The sequence below is a fragment of the Rattus norvegicus genome, chromosome 6 (genome assembly GCF_036323735.1).
Source record: "Rattus norvegicus strain BN/NHsdMcwi chromosome 6, GRCr8, whole genome shotgun sequence".
NCBI lineage: Eukaryota > Metazoa > Chordata > Mammalia > Rodentia > Muridae > Rattus > Rattus norvegicus.
In genome coordinates this window covers 16,898,518-16,913,943 of record NC_086024.1, presented here as the reverse complement: position 1 = coordinate 16,913,943, position 15,426 = coordinate 16,898,518, and the positions used below count along the sequence as shown (strand labels likewise).

The 15,426-nt window shown below is 47.3% G+C and overlaps 1 long non-coding RNA gene across 2 annotated transcripts; it reads right to left on the bottom strand.

Annotated features, from left to right (window-relative positions):
- Positions 1-831: 831 nt before the first annotated feature.
- Positions 832-15,002, bottom strand: LOC134479097 (uncharacterized). 2 transcript variants are annotated; one of them, XR_010052174.1, is made up of 5 exons: positions 14,688-15,002; positions 6,543-10,889; positions 5,210-5,434; positions 4,192-4,246; positions 832-3,902 (listed from the first exon to the last, which is right to left on the bottom strand). It is a non-coding gene; the product is annotated as an uncharacterized LOC134479097 (long non-coding RNA). The 2 variants fall into 2 exon arrangements; XR_010052173.1 differs by having other exon boundaries at positions 6,543-15,002.
- Positions 15,003-15,426: the final 424 nt, after the last annotated feature.

Genomic DNA, 15,426 nt, shown 5'->3' with positions numbered 1-15,426 from the left:
AGCTAGGAGGAAGGACTCCAAACCACCCCCAAGGTGACACACTTCCTCCAACAAGGCCACACCTTCTAATGGTGCCACTCCCTGGGCCAAGCATATGCAAACCATCACAGCTCCTGAGGTTAACTTTAGATGCTACACCTATGGGCACATGCTCACCCATTTGAACATACACAAATAAATGGGTCACGAAATAAATAATAAATAAATAATAAATAAATAAGTGTTTAGCCAAAACTTTCTCTCTCTCTCTCTCTCTCTCTCTCTCTCTCTCTCTCTCTCTCTCTCTCTCTCTCTCTCAGAAATATTCACACACTGGTCTCTCAAACTCCCATGGTGTAGATGGGCCCCTCAAGAACAACTGCTTCTCTGCCTCTATGACAACCACTTCGATTCCTCCCCCGCCCCCAGCGAGTTTGACTTTACCTAGCTAAATTCTTTCTCTCCCACTCCGACTCATCACAATCCTCACACAGCCTTCAGTCACAGTTCACCAGAGTCCATCTCTGATAATTAATGGTCTCTTCTTGGCAGAAAACAAATCTTACTCATTATAAATTCATGGGGTTTGCTGTCTTAGGGCAAACTCTTTTTTTGGGCTTTATTTTCTCATTATAATTAATTTTGTTTTATCTGACTGTTTCCAGACAGCGCCTACCCCATGCCAGGATGTGTCTCCGTGTTTGTTCTTGGATCGGAGCCTGAAGAAAAGGCCATCAAATTAGCTGTTATGAGTGACAAGATTCTTCTAAGCACAGAGCAATGAAATGACCTACGGGGCTCTATGACGACAGAACTCATTGGGGGAGGGGGGAGCGTCCAAGAAGATAAGATAGCCGATTCCTGCCAGCTTCCAATATGTCTGCTCCCAAACGAGTTTGGATGGATGCAGGATGCCGGAAGGCTCCATCTAACTGGCCACTTGAAGAATGAGCGGGGCAATACAAGGGAAAGATTCACCTGTTCATTCGTCTTGGTGGTGTTTGAGGGCCAAGTTCTGTGCTAAGTGCTCCCAGGAAAGAATAAGTGTGAACTATTTTCCCGGGAAGAAGAAGACACATGGCACCCGGGATGTTATCGGGTCAGCCCTGGAATGGTGAAAGTAATGGGTGGGAGAAACAGACGGAAAGGCACAGAGAGTAAGTGATCTCCATCCAAGAGAAGCCTGGGGACCACAGCCCACTGCTGGCTGGCAGATCACAGGGACTGCCACGAGCCTTTTCTATCTAGAACGTCAAGGAACACAGTGTTTCCATAGATAAGCATCGCACGCTCCTAACCCAGAAGATTCCACTAGCCTGTCACACAGTGAAGAAGGCTGTATCTTTGTTTACTTGGGCAGATCTAAATTTGTACCTACAGTCTCATCACAGGGCCTGCCTTGCAGACAGTGGGACCTATCGCAAAGGCTGGCCCTGGCGCAGGGGAACGGGCTAACCCACTAAGGAGGGCCAGAGCTCGAGCCCGGGGTCCCTGCCAGCTACCCCCCCAACTCTGCACCACTCTGCCCTTCAAATGCACAATCTGTCTTGCAAGATTAATTGGCATTGCCTTCTCAGGAGATGAGCACTGAGTACAAAATATTTACCAGCTCTGGCATAAAATTGGTTGCCACCTCAGTGAATTAAATTCAATTAGCTGCCCGCTTGTCTTCGCCGCACTTGGAGTAATTGGTAGTGTTGCACCCTTGCCTAGTTTCCAGGTAAAAATTGGCAGGGAGAGGGAGGTAGGCCCTTGGTAAGCCAGGCTGTTGGCAAGACACATTGTAGACAGTCTCCTTCAAGGCAAAAGAATAGTGGGCTTTTCCTCTATTTTGCTTTGCACTGAGGACTTGGCTCCCCTGGCGCGCATGCATGGAGCCCTCTGAAGGTAGCAGGAGACTACTCTGCCTGGCGGCTCTCTCTGCCACTGACATCTTTCTCAGCAGCAACAGCCCGAGATCACACCCAGTCGTACTTGGGAGGAAAGCAAATTCTGGAGTTCAGGAAGCCACGTGGAACTGTTACCATTCCTCCTCTCCGAAGATCCCAGAGAATATTCCAGAGTAATCAGATGGGAAAACGCACAGAATTCCTCTAAGTGACCATTACTCAGAAAACACTATGCACTTTTTTCCTCAGGCTGATGAATATGCTTATGTAACAGGGCAAGTCCTCTCCTACTTAGCAGAGTTTCCAAGAATTAGAGCTATTAAGTTAATGGCCTGAAACAGAACCCCAAAGATGTCAACTCCAGTTTCTTCCATGATTCACACCCTGGGTGCTGGGATACACTGCAGTGTTTAAGAAAGACTTAAAATAAAAAGAGTAAATAACTTTTCCCCAACGGCCTTGAATGCACATTATCTTATATACTTCAGGTGGTATTTACTGGAGAGAGATCACCTTAGCCAGAAGGTGGCAATGAAAAGCCATTTCCCTGGGTCTGTCACTGCCATTGTGCCTGATGGTAGAGAAGTCATTAGAAATGGCCAAGAGTTAACCAAAGACTGGGAGGAGGCTTGAGGCTGGCGAGGGGACTTTAGGAGTCATCTTTCATCTTCCTTCTTCAGGGACAGATGGGTGGGTGTTTGGCTTTCTTTGGTTTTCCTACCCTAGAACCTGACTGACGTAAGAAGTCAATAAAGACTTGTGAAGGACCAGAAGCCAATAGAAGGCCCCCTGGGGCGTTTGTAGGCCTGACATGTAGGAGGAGTTCAAGCACAGATCAGTACACTGTATCCCTGAGGTCCACTGCCCTCCTCAGAGTCTCTCTGAAAACAGCCTCAGGGGAGAGTCAAGGCTGGAGAATCTGCCATACTGACCACAGAACTTAGCTGTCTATCACATGGGCAATGGTCTTTAGTCTTTTGCATCAGCTGTGATCTGTGGCTTTGCTGCATCCCGGACTCGAGTCTACCCCAGATCTCAGTCCTGTTTTGACAGCTGTTCGGCTGTTCAGAAATTTTCTAGTTCTTCGAGGGTCGCTTTCTTTCATTTGCAAAAATGAAAGTTATTAAGCACACATTCCCAAAGCTATCAACTTACTGGTTATTAAACCTCCAAACTGCCCAGGTAGAAAACACTGTCTAAATTTAAAACAGTCATTAATGATCCCATTACTACCCTGATCAGAGGAAATACTGGAAAAGTAGCACATGTGGGTCAACATCCAACTGAAATGCTTGCTTCCATTCTAGACACGCGAGCGGCAGCTCAGGGCTTCACCGAGCCTCCTTTCCCTCCTGCTCGGTTCCTGTGGTACAGGTGGACAGAGTGACCTGTTTGGAGATGCCGCTCCCACTCTCCACAGGAAGCTGGGACACACGGGCCATCAGCCAGGCTGCCAGTTGTCTTTTATAACTTAAGCTCTCTGCTATCTCTTGTAAATAATTTAGTAGCAAACACCTCCCTGGTGCAAGGCTTACCTACCTCATGGCTCTCACAAATCAATCCTACAAAGAGTTGTTGGCCAATTACGAAGCATCAAACAACGGCAGAGACAAAATCTAATCCCAGTAGGGAAATGTTTATCCTCACCAAGGATGTGGGGTGACTGAGGTGGTTGCAGAGTGCTGAGGGGAAGGGGGAGTAGTGTAGGGAGCTCTGAAAGAAGAAAGCTGACGCTGCAGATGTTGGCCAAGGGGAAGAAAGTCACAGTGCCCCCAAGGTGTCAGAGAATAACTCCCATAGGCCTTAGCTTGATGAACCGCCTTTGACAAGAGGCAGATTCACAAAGTGGGGTGGCGGGGGGACCCATAAGTTCGTTAACGTGCAGAGTTCACACAGACATCAGAGCCACCGGGAAAATAAGCCGTTCCTAAAGAGATGTCTTACAATTGCAAATTACACACCATCTTCAACTCCCCAATTCTGGAGACATCACAGGACAAAGGGGAAGGACATTGAGCCGCTCACGCTGTCAGCCTGGGGATAGAAATGGGCAAATAAGAGGCCTGCAACAGCTGGTTGGTGAGGCTGATTGCTCTCTGTGCCCTTTGGGACGAGACTCCTTGATATAGCCCAGACTAAACCCTGACTCGGACATTCCTCCTTCAGCGTCCCGAGTGTGGTGATTACAGGCACACCATGCTTTAGGAAGGCTTGCTAATGTAGACTCCTCTGGTCTGCTTCCAGGAAGATGAGAACAAAGGCATCCTCTGGTTCTGTCTGGTAGGAAAGTGGGCAGAAGGCTTTTGTCCCTGTAGATCCTTACCCTGCTATTAAGCAAACAGAGCACAGGGATCTCGATAGAATCCTCTTCTCAGTGTCTTCAGTCCGATGATATGTGGAAGAGACAGAGAAGGAGTTAGGGAAAGCCAGCAGGGAGGGTAGAAAGGAGCTTGGAGAGATGGGCTGGGTCCTCAGTTGGGCTGCTAGTGTTTACAGAGGGTCTTGGGAGCCACACTGAACAGTCTGTAACCTAAGTTGAACAAGGCCACAGGAAGATTGGGTGTGCGAGGTTGCCCTTGATGACTTAGAGAGCCTGGGCTACATGGATCAAAAGGGGACCAGGAGTTTGGTTAAACCAATAAGGTTGCTTGCCACGCAAACACGAGCTCTTGAATTCAGACCCCAGCACCTGTGTAAAAGCTAGGAGTTCTCTGCCCTGCTTCTGCTGAGCTCTTCTTCCAGTGAGTATTGAGTAGAGGCTAGACCAGCGCCTCCTTCTGACACTATCCATCAAACCTCCAAGACACCCACTTATTTTTTGGGTGATGCTGTGGAGGTACAGACAGGAGAACCCCTGGGGCTCACTGGTCAGACAGTCTAGCTGAGTTGGTGAGCTCCAGGTTCAGCAAGGGAGCTTGTTTCAAAATACAAGGTGGAGAAGGTTGAAGGAAGACACTGAACACTGATCTTTGACCTTCATATGCGTGTTCACTTAAGTGTACAAATACACACCCAAACCACCCGATTGCTCCCTAGCAACAAGAGAGTGGGATTTGGGTGTCGAGGAGGGAGCCTGCATCAGGTAGGTGATCCTTGGCTCATTTTCCAGAAGTTTCCCTCTAGTCTCGGAAGGCCTTGTGTCTTGGAGGTGTGATGGATAGTCTCAGAGGGAGACACTGGTCCAGCCTCTGTGCCCTCTGGAAGAGGAGCTCAGCATTAGCCTGGCAGAGAGCTCCTCCCTGGTTCTGACCACTTCGGCTCATAGTGTGATACCGGGTCAGGCCCTAGCTGATAAAGGCCTCCAGGAGTAATTAAAGAATCCCCATCATACTTCCACCCACCGGAGTGCTGTGGATAATGCTTGTGAACTTGTCTAGCTCCCCAGTGGACCGTCCTCGCCGACAGCAGATCTGAATATTGTATTCAACGCTGCTCTCCTTGGGTTTGGCTCAATGCCTCTCACGCTTCAGGCACAGATAAACGTCTTCTGGATGGACAGACATACCCGATGCCCACGAATCATCACAGTACCCCAAGGTCTTTGTCAAAAAGTGCAGTAGCAATTCCTATATGAACACAAATCCCTGACCGTTACCTTATTTTATTTTTTAATTTACCTTCCCAATCATTAATGGTGCTTGTCTGCAACTGCTCCCAATCACAAAGGTGAAAACTGCAAACTCCCAAAGAGGATGTGTGTATTGAAGCTCACACTGGCCAATGCAAAACAAATACATGAATAGATAGGTCTGGGGCCAGCCTAAGCACTGACAACCCTGGGTTTCAGAACAGTTCTACAAGTCACTGTTTTTTCTGGGGCTAATGGCTATGCAGATTCTCAGGAACAAGCCAAAACCGTTTGCCTGAATCTCTGGCAAAGTGTGCTCTCCCTGTAGAGTTCCAGAAAACACACTGCCCAGGAATAGCTCACGGTTGGCATGGAAGTGGGAAAGTGTAACATATTTCTACTTCCAATATGAAATTTATGAGGACCAGAATTCCCCTGGGGTTCTGGAGGGCTGAGTCAGACCTCTGAATCCCACTCACAAGATGGCCCAAGAATGGTGCAAAAAAAAAAAAAAAAAAGGCATAAAGACAGCACTGATAGTCAAGGTAGACACTCTAGGATTCAAGAAGCCTGACTCCTGGGTGGTTTTGTCATCCATAGCCATGTGACACTGATTCCTTACTGGCTGTTGTCAATTTGACCCAAGCTAGAGTCATCAGAGAGGAAGGAGCCTCAGCGGAGAAAATGCCTCCATGAGATCCAGCTGTAAGGCATTTTTTCAATTAGTGATGAATGGGGGATGGGCCCAGCCCACTGTGGGTGGAGCCATCCCTAGGCTGGTGGTTCTGAGTTCTATAAGAAAGCAGGCTGTGCTCTCATGGGAAGCAAGCCAGTAAGCAGCATCCTCATGGCCTCTGCATCAGCTCCTGCCTCCAGGTTCCTGACCCACTTGAATTCCTGTTCTGACTTCCACAACAATGTAGAAGTGTAAGCTGAATAAACCCTTTCCTCCCCAACTTGCTTTTTGGTCGTGGTGGTTTTGTTGTAACAATAAAAGACAGTCCCTAAGCCTCCCCAAACCTCACCCTGAAGGAGCCACATATTACCTTTGTTGCTTACCGATTCAGTAACTGACTGAGCTGGCAGAATATATAGGGAATGCTCACTTGCTTTTAGAAGTTGCTGGCTTGTGTGTTGGAGGTGAGGGCTCACTTTGTAGCTCAGGTTGATCTCCAATTCATGACTCTTCTGCCTCAGCTTCCTGAGTGCTCCTGCACCACTCACACATTCAGACATGTGATTTAAACACAAACATGGTTCAGAGTAAGTTACGAGTTACCCGTGAGGCTTGGGGTAAAGGGTTACAAGCCTACCTCTGGACATCCGGGGCACAGGAAACATCAGAGTTTCACTCTGTGGAGAAGGATTGTCGATGCAACCTTACCTCACCTGCCCAGACACTGATCTCGAAGGAGACTCAGAGAATTATGTCTCACCCTGTCAGCACGGTGAAGCCAAAAGGATAAAGAGCTCACGTTTATTGTTCCTTAAGTAATAAGGTAATTCATATTCACCACACAGAAACAAGCAAGCAAGAACGGTAAGAATATCCCCTGCCTTTAACAGTGTGGATGGCTATAGCGAAATACCATGTTCCAGATCAGATGGCTTACACAACAGAAACCTGTACTCTTGAAGATCTGGAGGCGGGTGTGTGTGTGTGTGTGTGTGTGTGTGTGTGTGTGTGTCCAAAATCAGGTGCAGCCTGGTTTTCCCTTTATAAGGTAGTCAGTCCTATGAGCCCATTTAACCCACATTACCTCTTAGGGGTATCATCAAATACAGTCACACCGGGAACTCAACATGAATAATATATTTTTATTAATTAATTGTTTGGTTGGTTAGGTTTTTTTTTAAATTTTTTAAATTTATTTTATATATAAGATGGGTACACTGTAGCTGTCTTCAGACACACCCCCATTACAGATGGTTGTGAGCCCCCATGTGGTTGCTGGGAATTGAACTCAGGAAGAGCACTCAGTGCTCTTAACCACTGAGCCATCTCTCCAGCCGGGTTGGTTAGTTTTTTGAGACAGGGTTTCTCTGTGTAACCCTGGCTGTTCTGGAACTTGCTCTGTAGACCTGGATGGCCTCAAATGCTGAGATCCTCCTGCCTCTGCCTCCTGAGTGCTAGGATTACACGCGTGTGTGGTCACTCCCAGCTGAAAAACTTTTTTTTTTTTAAGACAGGGTCTTGTGTGGCTCAAGTGGCCCTTTGCATTCATGAGGGAACATAATCGAATCCACACAACTAACGGTCTCATGTCTGGAAGGGCCCACTCTATACCTTTGTTTATCTTTATGCTAAGCACATTTGTTTAAAACAGCGTTGTACTACTTACACTGTAACCTTCCCTTTCCATTCAATACTTGAGGACAGACAGCATTCTCAACCATTAGATAACTTCATCAGTCTTGGTAAGTTCTTGGATTCCTTGCTGTGGCAACACCAATTCTCCTTTTATTCATTTTTTTTCAAAGATTTGTTAATTATTTTATGTATACAAGTACATTGTAGCTGTCTTCAGACACACCAGAGACACCATGTGGTTGCTGGGATTTGAACTCAGGACATCTAGGAAGAGCAGTCAGTGCTCTTAACCACTGAGCCATCTCTTCAGCCCAGGACTTTTATTCCTATTTCCTCCTCAAAGGGCAACATCTGAAGCTTCACTGTTTTCTTCCCCAAATGTTTATCTTGAGATAAACAGAAAGTTACAGGAGTAAACAAGAGTTTCCGGTGCCCGTTCACCTGATGTGTCTCAGCACGGACCAGAGACCCAAGATGCCTGTGTCAAAGCCAAACCCCAGTACACCGAATTATATCTCTTGGTATCCCTTTTTGAATCAGGAGCACTGAAAAGCTCCTGATGTTTCCGGGTGTCTGCTGCCTCTCATGGAAACCAGCGGACATTGCTCATTGTGTAGATGTCTGATTTATCCCAGCCTATAGTTTTTTCAGCAGCACAATGCATTAGTCTACATGGCCAAGAGGGTGATCTACAGAAATTGGCTTGCATTTTCCTCCCTTAATTCTGCAGAGAGCCAAGGAGAAGGCTCCTGATATGAAAAAGGACACTGTGGGTTCCAACAGTGTCTCCCATGTAAATGTCATGCAGGAAACATTCATAAACAACAGGGCCACAATTGGATTTTGCTCTATATTTGGAAAATTCGGCCCCTCATTACAAAGCAAGCCGATGTTATCTTGTTTAGCTCATTCTTCCGCTCATCTCCTGTAATCATTAAATTACACAGCCATATTTCCAAAGCTCTAAGGAGGAAAAAGTAGATTAGGAAAAAAATCTCTTAAGCGCCTTTCGTAGAGCTCCGGATTCAGCCGTGAATGTGGCTGCAGAGCCCCGAAATGATCTATTCTGAGCCGTCGGGGTGAGTGATTTGTTTCATTTTCCCCGGCTCCCCAATGTTCCCTCTCGGATTTGGAACAAGGATGGAGCCTTTAATATTCTGTTCCTGGAGGTGTCCCTGATTGCTCCGTGACCCTGTCCCTCGGGGCGGAAGTGAACGAAGGAATGAGAAATCGTGAAATACACGAATGATCATTGGGAAGAAATAAAAGTCAGGAAGAAAGGACTGTGGGCTGTTTATCACGCGCCTCTGCAGAGGCCGTTTTGATCTGCTCTGCGGCGGCGGAGGCTCTACCCTTGCTCGCAGCTGTCAGGTCGGCGGAAGTCTTTGTTCTTTCCCTGGGAAGGCTCATTTCTCTTAGGTGACTCAAAAACTTAACAAATACTCGGTGAGCTCTTTCAGCATCCCTCAGCCCTGCATCTGGAGACTGAGTTATCCTCCCCGCTCCAAATCTGTCTCCCTGTCATGATGGTTCCTTTGCATTTCATTTACTCTCATTTTCTCTGAGTCAGACTTGGACTCTTCATCAGGGTTTCCCCCGGGGTGTCCCTCGGGCAATCTCGTTTTGACTGAGAACTCCCCAGGGCTGTCTCAGTCTCAAGCTGTTTCCTTCATTCTGGGGGCAAATATAGGTTCTCCGCGGAGATGTTTGAAAAGGACTCTTCGGTCGAGCTCTGCTGGGCCTGTTCTCTTCTGGCTGTTCTGCCAGGATGTGGTTTTGCAGGCCCAATTTGCATTCCAAATACGGGACCCGTTTGCCTCATTATTATTGTGACTTTATTAAGAACGAAGAGATGGAACATCCTGAGAGACCGGTTTTCTCCAGGCAAGCCATGCCCTCTCCTACATCCCCACAGACAGCAGGCAGTTCAGAACCAAGGGACAAGCCAGAGAGAGCTGCCTCAGGATCCAGGGCAAAACGGAATCACCTGATAGCACCCATAACTCACGCTCATTAGTGTGACCTCAAACTCTGGACTCCAGCGAGTCTAGCTTGCAGCAGAACCCTTAAAATCGGCTTTATTTACAATCAGCTGGGGACCAAGGATGGAAACTTACGAGCTAAGGTAGCAACAGGAGCAGGATCGCTCCGCTCCCCGCCGCCCCCTGAGAAAGCTGTTCTTCTGGGCCCCCTCGTTAATCAAGAGCCCTGTGCCTAGCACACGCTCCCTCTCTTTTCAACCCTTCCTATCTCTTTGATTAATCCAATGAGCAAAGATGAGTTTTCGGTGCCAAATGCTAAGAATTTGGTCCTGGTTCTCCAGCGCGCAGTAGAATTTACAGGGCTCTCTCATCCTAATGGGTACAACATCTCAGATTTCCTAATGAATCCTTACATCAGCTCAGCTCAAGAGACGCCAGGCTGTACAGATGACCACACCTTACTTAGGATGTTGCTAAACACTGAGAATGCTCGACAAATGCAAACCAGAGACTGCATAGAGGATCGTGGGAGAGAGGGAACCATGTCTTGAGACAGGTAGCTAGCAAGGCCCAGCCATCTCAACGTTGCTATGCTGAGGATGACCCTGAACTTTTGCTCCTCCTGTACTCTGTGTGTTGCTGGGGACTGACGCCAGGGCTTCGCACATCCTAAGCAACTGAGCTCCACACCTCAGCCCCTCTTACCTGTTCCTAATCTACACTTCAGACCTCCAGGGCACCTGACCTTTTCTAATCCTCTGCCTCTCCCGGGGGCCTTTATTGATATCTGTGCTGGTTACAACCCGGAACTCCGGAGACTTCTTCCTTCATTTCTTGGGCATGCTCGGTGTGCTAGCACTCTGATTCTATAATCCAAGATGTGGGGGCGGCAGGCAGGGAAGGTGTCAGTCAGAATGGGCTTGGCTGGTGACATTTCTGTGACTACAGAGGCACGGTGTGTTTGTTTCAAGGCCAGATGATCACTGCTAAAGCCAGGTCGTTCGATAGCCAAGCTGGTTAACCTCTTTAAGCCTCCCGAGTTCCTCACCCGAAAAACAGAGGTAGAACAGTACTTACCTCTCACGGCTGGCGGTGGGGAGGATTAGACACGCTAATATGCAATCTGAGAGCTTCCGAGGCACTTGGCTCATGAGTGATTACTATAATAAAACAGAAAGCAAAGAGAATTTCATGTATCTGTAACATTAAAGAAAAATGCCAGAGACAGGCAGACCGGACCTGTGGTACTGGTAGCCACATAACATTATTTAGCCTGGATTCCAATTCTTTCTTCAAGAACACCTCAAAACAACACTGACCCCCGAGATGGAGAGTGAGTAAAGGTGCCTGCCACCAAGCCTGACCACCCCATGGTGGAAGGAGTCTTTTATCTCCACATGTGTGCCAGGGTACAGACCCCCCACCCCCAATAAGTAGATAAATACATGGAAAATAGAAAGAATACTTCACAAGGCACAATAACTCCTACAAGTCTAGCCATTTCATCTAAATTTCAGTCTGCAGGCAGATGGGGTTTAAAGGTACGACAACTGAGGAAATCCCTTTAATTGGCCTTTCTGGGATTCCGATGTGACATTTATGCTCAAATTTATCGTCTAAGACCCAGACATACTTACGCTATGTCCTATCGGCAAGAACAGAATTGTGTGGCCATAATTTACTGCAAAGGAAATGGGCTCTTTCCCCCCAAACACGGATGCTCAACTCAAAGAGAAAGAAAATGTAGACACAGGAAGGCAGCAGACCCTTCGCTAATGCCAGTCCAACAGCCGGCCTAAGATGGACGGCAGAGCTGTTCTCCCAAGCTCCTCAACCAGCACTCCCCCCCCCCACACACACACACACACCAGGGAGTTCCTACCAGCGCAAAGCTCTCCTCCTGCCCTAAGTTACAGCCTGAGTGTGGCTCCAACTTGTCCCTGGGTTCTTTCACATCTGCGCTACCTTTCCATCTTCCCTTCCTCTCTGGTCTCAGACTACTCGCCTTTCTCTGTAATTCTAAATTCTCCCAGCATCCCGCTGAGCAACCGGACTTCAAGGTTTATCCAAATGCCTAGGGGCGATGTTGCCTCTGAAGCAAACCTTTCTCACTGAAAAACTCACCTGGCCATTCAAAGCATTTTTCTAAATCCACTGGTGGATAGAGCTGGTGGATTAGCCGCCATGAATTTAGCCTGCTCTCTCTACTCTTGGCTAAGCACCAGGAAAGAGATTTGCAGAGAAAACTAGCCCACCAGGACCAAGAATACAGAGACAACAAGCAGCAACAGCCAGAAGTGGGAAGCAGATTGTAAAGCCACAGCCATCCAGGCAGTTCTGAGAACACGCTGGGAGAACACAAACAACTTCGTTCCCAGGCATCAAAGGCCGGGAACCCACAACCACAGGTTCAACCCTAAGTGTTAATCAAGAAGCTTTAATTCCAGCACTCGGGAGACAGAGGTAGAGGCAGACAGATCTCCGTGAGTTCAAGGCCACCCTGGTCTACATGGGGAGTTCGAGGCCAGCCAGGGATATATAGTAAGACCCTATCTAAAGAAAGCAAGCTAGAAATCAGGTGTTGTGGTTCTTACCTTTAATCCCAGCAGAGGCAGAGGCAGGCGGCTCTCTGTGAGTTCAAGACCAGCATGGTCTACAAAGTGAGTTCCAGGTCAGGCAGGACTACACGGAGAGACCCCCGCCTTGAAAAAACAAATCAGAAAACAAAACAAAACAGAAAGCTATTTGACCTCCAGGATTCCAGCCCTCTTCTGCCCTAGCCAAAGACAAAAAGGCTTGCTTACCTGCAGAGAGCAGGGGGGCCTGTGGTCTAAGAGCCAGAGGGCACTGAAGGATGCTCACGTGTTGGATGTGGAAACCCCAAGCCTTCCCTGACTCTGATCTCTAGACAGGCGGGAAGCAGGAGGCATCTTCTTAGGACTCATGACCTACTGACATCAAGGGAACTCTAAGACAGAACTGAGGCAGAAAGGACAGGAGCCCAGTGGTCAGCTGCTGGGGCTCATGTCAGGCAGGCCGAAATCCTGTGGCCACACTAAGTGAAGAGGGACTGGAGTGCAAGTCACAGAGAAGCGAGTAAATGACATCATGAGAAATCGGACAGTCCAAAATGCTGGGCCTGCCATAGGTCACTGACCAGGGCTCTTCAACAGGTCAATTTGGTGAAAAGTTTAAAAAAAAAAAAAGTTTGTGAGAGGAATCTAACATCACAAGAAAGAGACAATAGAGGGCTAGAGAGGGCTCAGAGGTGAGATGGCTCGCTGCTCTCGCAGAGGACCAGAGTTCTGTTCCCACCACACTCATGCTGCAGTTCGCAGCTCCTGTAACTCCAGTCACAGGAGAATGTGACACTCTCTCCTGGACCCTGTGGGCACTTGACTGCATGTCCACATACCCCCACTACACAATACATGCATACACATAACTTAAAATAAATATTTGGGGGAGGGAGAGAGGGAGGGAAGGAGGCAGGGAGGGAGGGAAGGAAGGAGGGAGAGAGAGAGAGAGAGAGAGAGAGGGAGAGAGAGAGAGAGAGAGAGAGAGAGAGAGAGAGAGAGAGAGAATAAAGCAACAAGGACTACCTGTAGTCCCAGATGTTGGAAGGCTGTTTGAAAGTTCAAGACTAGCTGGGCAGAGGTGGTGACACCTCTGATCCCAGCACTTGGGAAGCAGAGGCAGGCGGGTCTCTGTGAGTTTGAGGCCAGTCTCGTCTACAGAGTGAGTTCCAAGTCAGCCAGGGCTACACAGAGAAACTCTGTCTCAACACTCCCTTATCTCCCCAGAAAGGAAGGAAGGAAGGAAGGAAGGAAGAAAGAGAGAAAGAGAGAAAGAGAGAAAGAGAGGAAGAGAAAGAGAGAAAGAGAGGAAGGAAGGAAGGAAGGAAGAAAGAAAGAGAGAAAGAGAGGAAGGAAGGAAGAAAGAGAGAAAGAGAGAAAGAGGAAGGAAGGAAGAAAGAAAGAAAGAAAGAGAGAGAGAAAGAGAAAGAGAGAAAGAGAGGAAGGAAGGAAGGAAGAAAGAAAGAAAGAAAGAAAGAAAGAAAGAGAGAGAGAGAGAAAGAGAGAAAGAGAGAAAGAGAAGAAGGAAGGAAGGAAGGAAGGAAGAGAGAAAGAGAGAAAGAGAGGAAGGAAGGAAGGAAGGAAGAAAAAAGAAAAAAGAAAGAAAAGAAGGGAGGGTTTAGGCAAGCCTGGGCAACTTATTGAAAATCTGCCTCAGAATAAAAGGAAGAGTTCAGGGTATATAGCTCAGTGGTGGAACACTTACCTAGTATATAAGACGTCCTGGATTCAGTCCCCAGTGTAAGAAAAAAAAATAATAAAATGTGAAAATCAGAAGGCCTAAGGCTGATAACCAAGTCAGATTGGGAAGGCAGCTCTCTGTCCAAATAGTTTTTTGTTCTGGTAACAGTTCCTTAAAAAGTCGGATGCTGGGGTTGGGGATTTAGCTCAGTGGTAGAGCGCTTGCCTAGCAAGCACAAGGCCCTGAGTTTGGTCCTCAGCTCTGAAACAAACAAACAAACAAACAAAAAACAAAAACAAAAAAAAAACCAAAACCAACCAAACAAACAAACAAACAAAAAAAACAAATAAAAAGTCGGATGCTATGGCTGGAGAGATGGCTCAGTGGTCAAGAGCACTGGCTGTTCTTCCAGAGACCCCAGGTTCAATTCCCAGCACTTACACAGCAGCTCACATCCATCTTTAACCCCAGTTCAAGGGGACCTGACACCCTGACACAGATACACAAGCAGGCAAAACATCAATGCACATAAAGTTAAAAGAATAAATAAATACAAGTTAAAAAAGAGAAGAAAGTCAGATGCCGAGTCCTGAGTAAAATTTGTAGCTTTTGCGTTTGTTTGGTGCTAAGATTGAACTCAGCTCTGTGCACACTATGCACCTGCTCTGACCACTGAGAAACACCGCCAGACCATTACTCACCGATCACCTGATTCGTCTGAAAACCGCATGAATCAAGCTTCGCAGTGCTCACCGTCTCCATCCTTGAGCTGGAAGTTTGGACGCCGACTCTCTAGAATTAAAGGCCCAGCTTTCCCAACCTTTGGGATCCGCTCTTCCTTTGCGGTGCTCAGACGATCGGACTGTAGCAAACCAGCCTCCTTCTGGGAGACCTTGAGGAGGTTATTACAGTCTATTTCTGTTCGAGTTTACTGGTTTTGTGACACTGGGCCTCTCGCATACTTGGCAATGCCCCCATTGAACCATGTGTCCCCAGCTTACTGAGCACTTTAACCATCCCCCATTGCTTTGCTTGGCTTTACTTTTTATTTTGAAAATTTTAAACGCAATAAGACAAGAAGTAGGTCATAAAATCCTAATACTTCTTCTTGCTTGGATTAAAAAAATTCTTACTGGTTTTTTAGTTGATTCATCTCTCTCTCTCTCTCTCTCTCTCTCTCTCTCTTTTCTGAGATGGTATAAAAAAAATATGACAAAGGTTGTGACCAAATGATATAAACATCAAGTGTGTAATCCTATGATGACTATAATATTGTTATTAATCTTTGATCTGCTTACGTGTTTTGGCTCTGGGGTTATATGGAGACAGTTTCTCACTAAGTTGCCCGAGGTTAGCCTTGAATTCACTTTGCTGTCCAGGATGGCCTTGAACGTTTGATCTTCCTACCTCGGCCTCCAGCAGCTAGCATTACAAATGGTC